This window comes from Corythoichthys intestinalis, chromosome 9 (assembly GCF_030265065.1).
Source record: "Corythoichthys intestinalis isolate RoL2023-P3 chromosome 9, ASM3026506v1, whole genome shotgun sequence".
In the NCBI taxonomy this organism is placed as follows: Eukaryota; Metazoa; Chordata; class Actinopteri; order Syngnathiformes; family Syngnathidae; genus Corythoichthys; species Corythoichthys intestinalis.
Window position 1 is genome coordinate 31,258,878 of NC_080403.1, and position 13,097 is coordinate 31,271,974.

The window sequence follows — 13,097 nt, forward strand, 5'->3', positions numbered from 1 at the left end:
GTGACTTTGAGGATGAACGGAAAACTAAATTTAGCGCAAGCAATTGTGCTTTTTGATCAACTTGAGGAAGAGGGTGGTCCAAATTCGTCATCATGGTCTTCTTCGGAAGAGTCCTCGAGTGAAGATAGTGACGGATTTGAACACGTGGGTGACGCCATCGACGAGCAGAGGTAAGCCAACTCACTTTTTTTTTTTTTTTTTTTAATGCTGTAAAAGTTTCTTTTGATATTGCAAGACAAAGTTAATTTTGATGCAATATAAGTGCGTGTTTGTGTATGTAATAATAAAATGTGCATATCAGATCAAAGTATAATTTGTGGTCTTCTTTCTATATGAAGATTAGGGATGTAGCACATATTCAGCTACGGTATTCTTTCTATTGTCATACATATAGATTTCCATTATTATTTATTGCTGTATATATTTTTATTTTATACTTTATTATTTTCATAAATACTGACTTTTGTTTCATGTACATTTATAGTGACAATGAAAGTAAAGTGAAATGAAAATGGAAGGGTGGAAAGAGGACCGACACCCCATGGAAGTGTGGGCTGTGATGTAGCCCTGTGTCTAATTCCAGGACGAAACTGCTTTTCGGAGTGGCATGCCTGAAAAAAATTTAACTTGTTTATTGTAAATATTTTTGAAAATACTTTTTTCCCCAATGTTATATATATATTTTTTTTCCCACAATCAGTCTTCGCAATTTGTGTATATAAATGTGTGTTCAAGAAGCTTGATTGTGTGTACATAGTTTTCATCAGGTGATGGGCCGCAATACCTAAACTCATAAAGAGATGGCCTCTAAACACTTTTTGTGTTAGATGGTATATTTTTTCACTGTTCTTCACTGTTTGGTCTGCTGTATATAACCTGTTTTGACTAGAGCATGTATAAATGCAAAAAACGCCTATGGCTATACCTGTTGTTTATGTTGAATTGTCAAATAAAAGACTATTTATTCTAAATTTTTTTGGTTGAATGTTCATCCTAACATGTTGAATAAATATTACAAAGTTTCAAAACGGTTCGTTACGCATGTTTGGTTGTCAATTGGACATCAATATTAAAAATTTTGACAAAACGATTTTGGAATTTTTGGTCTTTTTGGGCCCAAAATTATGATTTATAATTGGTCAGTGAAGGAAACAACAGTTTGGACATGAAGTTCAAGGTGTCACAAAAAAAGGGACCAAACCAGGCCATCGTAAACAATTCTGTCTTTGAAATATAAAGGCAACTTCAAAGGCATGCAAAATCAGACAAAATAGGCCCAGACCTTAAAGGGTTAATTTTTTAAATTAATCACGTTAAAATATTTGACGCAATTAACGCACATGCCTCGCAGAAACAGATTAAAATGACAGCACAGTGTCATGCCCACTTGTTACTTGTGTTTTTTTCTCCCTCTGCTGGCGCTTTGGTGCGAGTGATTTTATGAGTTTAAGCACCATGAGCATCGTGTAATTATTGACATCAACAATGGCGAGCTACTAGTTCATTTTTTGACTGAAAATTTTACAAATTTTATTAAAACGAAAACATTAAGAGGGGTTTTAATATAAAATTTCTATAACTTGTATTAACTTTTATCTTTTAAGAACAATAATTTACAGAAAAATATGGCATATTTTATAGATGGCTTGAGTTGCGATTAAGTACGATTAATTAATTTTTAAGCTGCGATTAACTCGATTAAAAATGTTAATCGTTTGACAGCCCTAATTTTTATTATTAATAAACACAACAAAAAGTAAAACTTCTGAAAACGTCTTGCAGGTGAACAGCTCCAAAGCAGAAGCTATTCACATTGGTACTCCTTACTAGCTCTGTTCCGCCCCCATTTCCTCAGTCTTCTTTTTCGGCCACAAATTTTCCTTCTCCCCTTCTGTGACTAATTTGGGAGTCAGGTTTGACCCCCATCTTAGCTTTAACAATCACGTCAATTATATTTGCAAAACCTCCTTCTTTCACCTCCGCAATATTGCCGAACTCCGGCCATCTCTATCCCATCCTGCTGCAGAGAGACTCGTCCATGCCTTTATCTCCTCCAGGTTGTACTATTGTAACGCACTCCTCATCGGGATCCCTGGCAAGAGCTCACAAAGCTTACAATGTCCAAAACAGTGCTGCCAGGGTCCTGATGAGGGTGCGTAAATATGAGCACATCACTCCGTCCTTCACACCCTACACTGGCTCCCTGTTCACCTCCGTATTGAATTCAAAATCCTCCTTCACACCCACCACTGTCTACACGGTGCAGCCCCCACCTACCTCACCGAACTCCTCACATCACATACTTCAGCCAGAACCCGGTCAGGCCAACTGCACCGTCTTCTCCTGCCAAGGACTCGGCTCAAGACTATGGGCTACAGGGCCTTTGCAGCTGCTGCTCCCCGTCTGTGGAACGCCCTCCCAGACCACCTCAGAGCCCCGCAGACAGAGGATGCATTTAAAAAAGGACTAAAAACTTATCTTTTACAAAAAGCTTACTCTAGGTAATTTTATTTGCTTTCTGATTTGTATCCAATTTTATCTGTGTTTCCGTCTGTTTTTGCTTTACTCTTTTATTCTTAATCTTTTTTTTTTTTTTCATGGTAATGTGCACTTTGAGATTTGTTTTTCAAATGTAAAACAATTGGTGGAATCTACTCCACCAATTAATTAAATACAATTTAATTAATATTAAGTACATTTTTACATTATCTTCAATTTTAATATACATCCCATGTTCTTAAGTAGTTAAAATTGAGATTTTGCATTTAGTATGTGAGGAAATGAGGGAAAATAAAAATTAGGAGATGGAGGTTGGGCTTATAGCGGTTTTTGTTAACTTTTATTTTGCAAGTCATTGAAAAAATACAATTTTGAATGGTAATCAGTTTTTGTATGTGTTATAGAAATAACTGACCTAAACAGTTTTCTATGCATTTCAGTAGTTTTGACCCCCTCCCCCAGCCCCACCCCCCAAAAAATAAATAAATAAATAAATTATTGTTCCGTGTCGGCTTTCACGTCAGGGAGTTCTGGCAAGAAATTCTAACCACTTTCACCCCTGATTACAACTGTGGAAAATAATTCACAACAATATATGCACAAGCTTAATCATTGAAGGATTTGAAAGAAGTTATCGTTTTTTCAAACAAGCCCTGTGCTTGGATGGCCGAGATACCATGGTAACACGCCGCGCAACTGAAGACAGCCACTCACCGAAGCACTTAAGTTCCGACAATCTTAAATTGTACCCAGTTAAATGCAAATCAATTCTATAGACCATCACATCAGGAGCAATAGGACGTAGACATTTATGACACTCTTGCAGGTCCCTGCCTATTTACTGAATGATTACTAACAAACGTCCTTTACAGTATACTCTTGACCACTTTTCCTTGACAGGTTTGACAATACAGGTGATGGATTTTGACACCTTCAGCACCTTACTGTTCCCTCACTCTAAGTAAGGCATATAATTTAATGTTTTGAACTCGTTGCAAAAGGTGAGCCACTTTCGTGATGCGATCATTATGAGAACTGTGAAAGGCAGTTGAACGACACTTAGATCAGATTTTGATTGTTAAAGCCTATCTTTCTATCACACCTTTTGTAGGTCTCTTTATGAAGTTGTCACCACCCGATGACTGTGTTTTTGTGCTTGTTATTTCTCCATTTTGTTTCTCCATTCCTCTTATCGCAAAGTCCGAGATTCTTAATTCCTAGGAACAGGGAGAAGGGTCCAGCTGTGGCCCGCAATACTCGCAAAGCGCGCCCGCGAACCAAAAACCTTAACCCATTTTAAGGCACCAAAAAGGGGAGTGGGAGGATAGGCGAGTAATGCAGACCACAGCTGGACCTACTGGGGGAACAGGGCCCAGAGCGACTGACAACAATTCGCATCAACGGACAATTTAGATCCATAGACTTCACTATCAGTTGACAGGAAACAGTGCTGCTCCGTAGGGGGCCTATTTTCAAAAACCAAAGCCGCGAGCGGCCTAAAACCAAAACAGGTATATATGAGTTTCCATGAGCAGCGGCATAAAAAAAATTCCAAGTCGTTCCCTAATAAAATCCCAATTAATTATTTTTATATAAGTATAACAAAACTTAAATTGGCTATAAAATTGTCTGATTTTACCCTACAAGCACAAAAATCACCAAATGCAGATATAATCACCTTTTCAAGATCAATAGCAATATTTAATTAAGTTTTTGCCCGAAAATTTGCAACTTAATTTTTTTCTATTTCGTGCTATTTCGTGCAATTTTGCAAGTTTTCCACAGCTAATAAATCACTCAATTTTCACATCAGAAACTTAGTACTAGAGGAAAGCATGCAGTCACCTTAATTTTACTCAACAAAAGCAAATTTTGCATCTATCTATATATAATCACAACCTATTTGGGTTGACGTCACTATTGCCTTAGCATGTCTTGCTGGTTATCTGGCCCTCGTCGTTTTTAGATCGAAATGTTACATAAAATAAAACCCGTTAAAGCCCCCCCCAATTTTTGTGTCTGGACTAAGAGATGTCTAAATTACTATGTTTTTGCCGTAAAAAACGGGCAGTTGGCCGAAAATTACCTGATTATTTGAATGTAAAGTTAAGCTATCGTGTATGGATACGAAATCCAATGTGGCGGCCATCACAAAACAAAGAGCTTTTTAAGTTGAAAATTTTTGTAAATCAATGCGTAAATCCAGGAATTTCTATAGATATGAATGTAAAACAGATTAGACTCTTGGTTAAAAGCAAAAAAAAATAAAAAATAAAAAAAACGCGCAGTTATCATTCATTTTACGTACAGTGGGGAGAACAAGTATTTGATACACTGCCAATGGGTTTTTTAAATTGGCAGTGTATCAAATACTTGTTCTCCCCACTGTAAATATTTCATTTTTTTTCCCACAACGTTTCAAAGTGCATGCATGATGCTGTGTTATATAATAATTACCTTGAATCCTCGACCAAATCCCTCTTGAGACACTCCTGCCTGCTTGTATGCACTATAACTTTTGTCCTGTTTCTACTTAAATCAGGGGTTAGAACGCAGCGTGTGTTTGAGTTTTTTGCAGTGAAAGCTGCCACGACGCTCTGCCTGCTTCTCCCTACGGCAGTGCTTCTCAATTATTTTCTGTTACGTCCCCCCCAGGAAGATGTAAACATTCCGCCCCCCCCCCCCCCCCCAATTCTCTGCCACCACTGTAAATATACTGTAGTATCATTTGTATATAAAATTCTTATTATTATAAGTACAACTCTGCATAATATTGTGTTTATTAATATTAAAGAAACAAGTAATATAGATCAACTTTCATAATATAATAAAATCAATAAATAATAATAAATTCAAATTGATTAGCAACATTAATTCATGAGGACAAGATGTCAAACAATTAGACCAAAGACATAAAAATTAACAGAACAAAAATGACGTGTCATTGGACAGAGGGATAGTTTTTATTTTTGCTGTAGGCAGTATCAGCTCCTTTGCTGTGGTGTTGGGTCATTTTGCACTAAGCAACTTGGTATGCTACCTTATATGATGCTGACACTGCTCGCTGTTTTATTGATGTAACACTGACAAAGCGGGAGGATTGTTTGCAATATTTGGCACTCGCTGAAAAAAATAATTCCTGCTGTCCACTGCTAACATTTTTAGACAAAGTAAACGGACTGGTCTTTCCTCATCTCCCTCTGTACTAAAAGTCGAAGCCAAATACTAAATGCTACATACACTTCTTCATATTTCCTTGTCTTATCTTTTCATATCTCCAGTGCTCTTTGCTGTGTGCTCTTGTTTGGTTCAAGAATACTGCGCACACGCTGAAAATAAGAGCGGCATTGCCACCCACTGAGTGGATGTGCAATTACACTTTATTCTAGTATGACAAAGAAGTATTTTCCCCAATGTCACATGTGCCACCCCGAGCATCTCTCTGCGCCCCCCTGGGGGGGCCCGCCCCACTATTTGAGGAGTACTGCCCTACGGGAAGCTGTGGCGCAATGTCTGTAGGAGCTGTCTCTTCAACTAATGGTGAAGTCTATGTTAGATCTTTCACTCAACAAAGCATGCATGTTTTAGGATGAAGGAGGAAACCAGAGTACCCGAAGAAAACCCATGCAGGCAAGGAGAAAACATGCAAACTCCATATGGGAAGGCTAAACCCTGGGATTGATTCTGTGATCTCGGAACTGGGTGGTGTCATGCTAACCAGTCAGTCCGCGTACCACCTGTGCTTAGGTGTTTATTTTTGTAGGTCAAAATGTCTAATATTTTTTCCCCCTATTATTTTTTCCCCCTATCTGTCATCTATTTCTTTTTAATACACTAAATCAATAGATTACTTTTAGTAGTATAATAGTTCCACATGTTTTGTTAAACCTAACATTGTATAAATTAATTTTATGTGAAAATAAATATGAACTAAGCGTTGTTATACCGTATATAAGCAGCAACGACATTATCTTGTGGTGCACTGACATTGCCGTCGTACTAGAAGATGGAGTACCCTGTGGTAACCAGAAGGTGTCAGTGTTTTCTTATCTAGTTATCTATCTGTATACTGTATATCCGCCTGTCTCACAATCTACCTAGTGTCTACCTACCTGACTGTCTGTCCAGGGCCGTTCCTGACCAATTTGGTACCCTAGGCAACATATTTGTTGGCCCCACGCCCCCTATTTTCACCACATATTTTTAAACACTCACACTGAAAAAGCACATTATTTCTCTGTAATTCATTATATTAAAAAAAAAAAAAAGACAACAACGAACAAGTGCAGAAATTAAAAGAAAAATCCTCTAATAACTATTCAAAAGCACCAATAAAAAACACTTAAAAAACAAATGAATAATATAAATTACAATTGTTATTACAATATGATTAACACCCACCCGCACAAACCCATATAAAGACACATAGAACACTTTAAAATGCAGTGCGGAAAATATGGTAATCATGAAGGCTCATTATGTATTTGTAGCCATCTTAGTCATTTTGATACTAGGCTAATATAGCGAAGATAGATACATACAGGATGTGTTGCCTTCATTATAAGGTTTTCAGTTTTTTGCGGCTCTAGGCATATGTTTTTTGTTCTTTTGCTCCAATATGGCTCTTTCAACATTTTAGGTTGCCGATCCCTGTTGTAGGCGTTTAATGTATTTGTTGTTGTTGTTTGTACTTCTTCTGTCTCTCTCTCCTTCTTTTCTTCTGTCCCCCCCATAACACCTTCCTGTTCGCTGCTTTCTACTAATAAACGAGGCATGTTGAATGATCACAATGGGAGTATCTCATACTCCCATGTGATACATTAATCTGTTTGGATTAATCGGACACTCAGATTTTCATTCTCCGTGTCAAGCAGCTGAACAGGACATGTTTAAATAAATAATTAAGTAATAATAATTATAATATAATATTAAAAATAATAATAAATAATTAATTACTCATATTTATACATTTAAAAACTGAGCGGCATCAGAGGGATCAAAGAGCCACATGTGGCTTGGGGGCTGCGAGTTGTCGAACGCTGATCTAGTTGGTCTCATATGGGCTTTGGGCCAAATAGTTCAGTCATTCTTTCTGTATCGTAATATTTGGCATTTTTCTGCAATACATCAGAGCACCAAAGTAACAAACCCGCTTGTAAACAGCAGATGTGATTCAGCACTTTGTCAGCAGGAAAGAACGCAAGTGAGATTCTCTTGGAAAACCTATGGCTTTGATGTTGCTCAATTAAGAAACCCTCAATATTTATTATTGTCACCGTGAGTCAATACAGATTTTGCTTGTTCATGCTGAGTAAACCAAGGGAAACAATGTGCCATTGAATGTTCCATCTCACCAACTCAGGCATGCTGCATAAATGGCAACATAAATAATTGATCACTTGCTGCATTTACTGACAATTCTCTTATGCGCTGAATAATTGAAGGAGAAATTGTTTTCTCCTGTATATCCCGATGTTGCTATTCGCCTTCAAGGTGAACTAAATTCTTTTTTGGGGTGGGCTCTGCTGGCAATCAGAATTAAGTTGGAGGAATTGATATTTCTGTTTACTTTCCACAAACTTTTGGAGGAGAAACAGTACATCAGATAGCTGTCAGCCAATTGTTTGTTTCATCAGTCATATTCAAGCTGATCTTTGCACTGTCAGAAGCATTGCTTGCAGTCATTCTAGAAAATGATCGTCTCACTGCTGTTCTTCCCACAGCCTTGTAGAATATATTACATAATTATAGAACTTTGCATTCAGCATGCTTCCAATGGTAAAATAGTAACGATACAGTTTACCATTCTAATGAATCAGCGATAAATATACAGTGCCCTCCATAATTATTAGCACCCCTGAAAAAGATGTGTTTTTTAGCTTCTAAAATATATATTTGCTTTATTCAAATAATATGGTACCTTAATGGAAAAAAAGAGAAAAATCCAACCTTAAATACAAGTGCATTCATTGAGTGGGGGGAAAAATCCCACATAAAGAAAAAATTATTTGACGTCAAATAATGTGTGTCACAATTATTAGCACCCCTGGTGTTAATACTTTGTACAACCCTCTTTTGCCAACAAAACAAGGTCTGGGGACTGAGATGGCCATGGGAGGAGCTTGATTTTGTGTCTGGTGAACCATTTCTGTGTAGACTTGGCCATATGTTTAGGGTCATTGTCTTGCTGAAAGACCAGGTGACGACCCGTCTTCAGCTTTCGGGCAGAGGGCAACAAATTTTGATTTAAAATGTCCTGGTATTTCAAAGCATTCATGATGCCATGCACCCTAACAAGGTTCCCAGGGCCTTTGGAAGCGAAACAGCCCCACAGCATCACTGACCCACCCCCATACTTCACAGTGGGTATGAGGTGCTTTTCAGCATGCGCATCTTTCGTGGCACGCCAGACCCACTTAGAGTGTTTGTTGCCAAAAAGCTCAATCTTGGTCTCATCTGACTAAAGCACACGTTCCCAGTTGAAGCCCCAATACCGCTTGAACTCCAGACGTTTGCGTTTATGATTGTGCGTGAGGAAAGGTTTTCTCCGTGCATGCCACCCAAACAGCTTGTTGGCGTGTAGACAGCACCTCATACCCACTGTGAAGTATGGGGGTGGGTCAGTGATGCTGTGGGGCTGTTTCGCTTCCAAAGGCCCTTGGAACCTTGTTAGGGTGCATGGCATCATGAATGCTTTGAAATACCAGGACATTTTAAATCAAAATCTGTTGCCCTCTGCCTGAAAGATGAAGATGGGTTGTCACTGGGTCTTTCAGCAAGACAATGACCCTAAACATATGGCCAAATCTACACAGAAATGGTTTACCAGACACAAAATCAAGCTCCTCCCACGGCCATCTCAGTCCTTTGATCTTGTTTTGTTGGCAAAAGGGTGTTGTACAAAGTATTAACACCAGGGGTGCTAATGTTTGTGACAAACATTATTTGATGTAAAATATTTTTTTCTTTATGTGGGATTTTTTCCCCACTGAATGAATGCACTTGTATTGAAGGTTGGATTTTTCTCTTTTTTTCCATTAAAGTCCCATATTATTTGAATAAAAAAACATATTAGATGCTAAAAAACACATCTTTTTCAGGGGTGCCAATAATTATGGAGGGCACTGTAACTTATAAAACTCACTTCGGCGATCTACTAAATCAAGGAAATCTGATGGGTTGATCAACTGTGTCAACTGTGCTGTTGACATGTCACATGATTGATGCTCATTTGGTTTAGTGGACTATGTGTTTGTGTGTTCAAAGGCGATGATCAGGCCCATGTAATCAGATGACAGGGTGTCCTTAACTTGCCGTAAAACAAACAAAACAAAATTCTCAATACCGAGTACCATAGGCTCGTACTTATGAACTCACGTTCCCAAAGTTGGCGACTTCTGTTGGTAGAATGAACTCGTGGGCACAGAAGCACAGTGGATATTTTTGTCAAACTAATCATCCTTGTCAAAAAGCCAAAGCAGAAGAGACAAAATAGAAGGAAGCTGCTTCTTTTTTTAGCAAGCCAGTGAGCTTTTTAGATTTTACTGAGACATCATTTTTTTGTTTTCTCCCACTTGGCATGAAAAAAAAAATACAGGAGGCCAAAAAAATCCATTGTATTGGACATGACAGTACTAGTGCAAAAATAGTCCTAGTTATCTATTTCAGTAACACAAAAATGTCAAACTTTTTACCAAATACCTGGTTTGTAACTTTTGTTCTTAACACTGTCATCTATTTTTGGAGAAAATGGCATTGTGTCTTTTTGTTCTTGTTCAGCTGTTGTCGGCTGCATCTCCATTGCTCTGCTTTTATGAGGACTTTCAAAGGCGTCAGAGAAACCTAAAAGCGAAAGACATCATTTGAATTTCAAACGGTTGACAGAACATGGTGCTTCTATCAACCCAGTAAAGGTCCTACAGAAAAAAAAAAAGTCTTCAGAATTAATCATCCATGCACAGAAGTATCCTGAATGTGCTTCCTCTGCTTGCGAAGCACCATAGAGGCGGTCAAAAACAGCATCCTGCTGGGTGTCATTTGGAGCAAACATGTTTTCTTGCAGTGTAAGCATGTTTGCTCACATTGCCCTCTTTATTAAACACATGCATTCTCTACAGTATTGCAACATTTACATGACACCCTTGAGAGATTTATTTTTTTCAACGTTAAGTTTTTCCTCTATAGCCAACAGAGAGCAGCTGTCATTGCTATCAGCTAATTAGGCATCACTAATGTGACTCTGTTCCACTTTTACTCACTTTGATTTATAGTGTCCGTACCCATGCACCACATCTCCATGGAGATGATCTTTACGGTGTGTTGTGGGCTTCACACTAAATGATCCCATTAAACAGAATTTATAACTACTTAGCATCACCAGTACATGTTGGCGCAGAGGCCTGCATGTAAATGGTTGGGGCTACATGTCCTTTGACTTTAGTGGCCACACAATTACGTGAAGTAGTTTATTAAAGTAATAGACTCAATTGAATTGATTTACGGCACACTTTAAAAATCACTGAAGATGAATCTAAATGTTGTACATAAATATAAACCTTACATTAAAGAGAGAGAATTATACATGATTTAACAGTGCTCCAGACTAACATTTTTTTACTGGGAGCACAGTGGCCCCGAACTTTAAATTTAACTTTAAATTTGTCAAGAGTCAAGAATCTGCACTGGACAAGGTGTCAAGAGTCAAGAATCTGCATTGGATAAGGTGATGATGCTGGAATTTTTGTTTAGTACTGTTCCAGTGAGATTTACAAAGATGACTGCCTGAAGAAGACATAAAAATTACCCAAGTTCTTGTTGATATGGGACTAGGGCTGTAGCTATCGAATATTTTAGTACCGTAGTCGATTAATCGATGGACTAGTTAGTTCAAATAATCGAGTAATCGGATAAGGAACATGAAAAATTAAAATACCTGAGCTGAGCCTCTAACGGTATAATTTTTTTTTTAAAATGAGGATCTATGTACAACAAAAATACAATTGGCAAACTTACATAGACAAAGTCCGCTAGCTTAAATGCTATAAAATGCTAAAGTTTTTTTTTACAATGCTCTTAACAAATGGTTCAGACACATTCCCACAAAAAATGACTAAATATACCTATACACTAAATTGTGAATGCATTAAAAACATTAGCTCAAACAAAAACTTAGCTTACGTTGGTCTTAACGGGGAGCAGTTGGATTCAGCCATGTGAAAAGAGGCAGACCAGACGGCAGTGTATCCACCCTAATCAATAAAACTAAATGCAAACACTTTCAAAATAAACCATTGCAACGCAACTTTAATTAAACGAATACTCGACGCAACAAAATTTAATTCGGATGTTTTTTTCCTAATCGAATTCTCGAGTTAATCGATTAATCGTTGCAGCACTGCATGTTAGGCAAAGGCAATGGGGAGATGGCTGTGGTTAAATCTTCAATAAATGCACAAGTTTACGTTGAAATTTTAGACATCTTTCTTATCACTTCAATTGAAAATATGTATGTCATTTTCCAAGATGACAATACATCATGCCACAAAGCTAAAACTGTTAAAGCATTCCTTGGAGAAAGACTCATCCAGTCAATGTCATGGCCTGCAAATAGCCCAGATCGCAACTGTATTGATAACCTGTAGTGGAAATTAAAAAAATGGTCCACAGCAAGGCTCCGACCTGCAAGGATGTTCTGGCATCTGCAATCAAAGAAAGGTGGCACCAAATTGATGAAGAATACTCCACAAGTACAATATAAGTCCATGCCTCAGAGACTGCAAGCTGTCATAAAAGAGCGGTGGTGCTACTAAATACTAGAGATGTTTTGATTGTTATTTCTTTGTTTGTTTCTCATGAGTCCATTTTTTTTTCTCAGAATGGAGTGATTCCATATATATTTCCCTGCACTTGCTCTATAAAATTAACATTTACTCATCACCGCAATGTTTTTATTCATTTCTTTTAGTGTTTCTGAATGCTTAAAAGTTGCACTTTTGAACTAATTCATTATTTTTTCAAGCTTTTTATCTGAGTTTGTTCTACATGATAAAATGTCTGAGTGAGTGCTCGTCCGAGACTGGTGATTCAATACTTTTTGCTAGGGGTTGTACAAAATGATCACTGTTGTTCAAGTTACTAGTACTTTTGTAGAGCGTTATCGTTAGTTCTCTGAAAAAGCAACTAAATCCTTTATTAGTTATTCAGTAGTTTAAGTAACCAAGTTACAAATTTATATATATACTTTATACATTAAAATAATAAATTTAAAAATGTATTTCCACCTTGAAAAGCCTCCACTCTCAGTGTTATGTGCACTTGTCATTGCAGTGTGTATTAAGTGTTCGTTCAACCGGAGTTTTGTGTGTCTGCGTAAACTGAGTTTGTGTGTGTTTGGTACTTCCATACTAGTAAGACCCGCCTTACTTTGTCAGACTGTCTCTGATTGGCTTACCATGACATCTTGCAATGACCTCTTCTGGGGCATGTCCCCCCCCCCAAGTTAGAGTGAGAAGAGCCCTGTGGACTCCGAGGCTATTATGAGAGTACAAAGCTGCCAACAAGAACACTACAGATAGTGGTCTCTCTCACAGAGAGAAGCA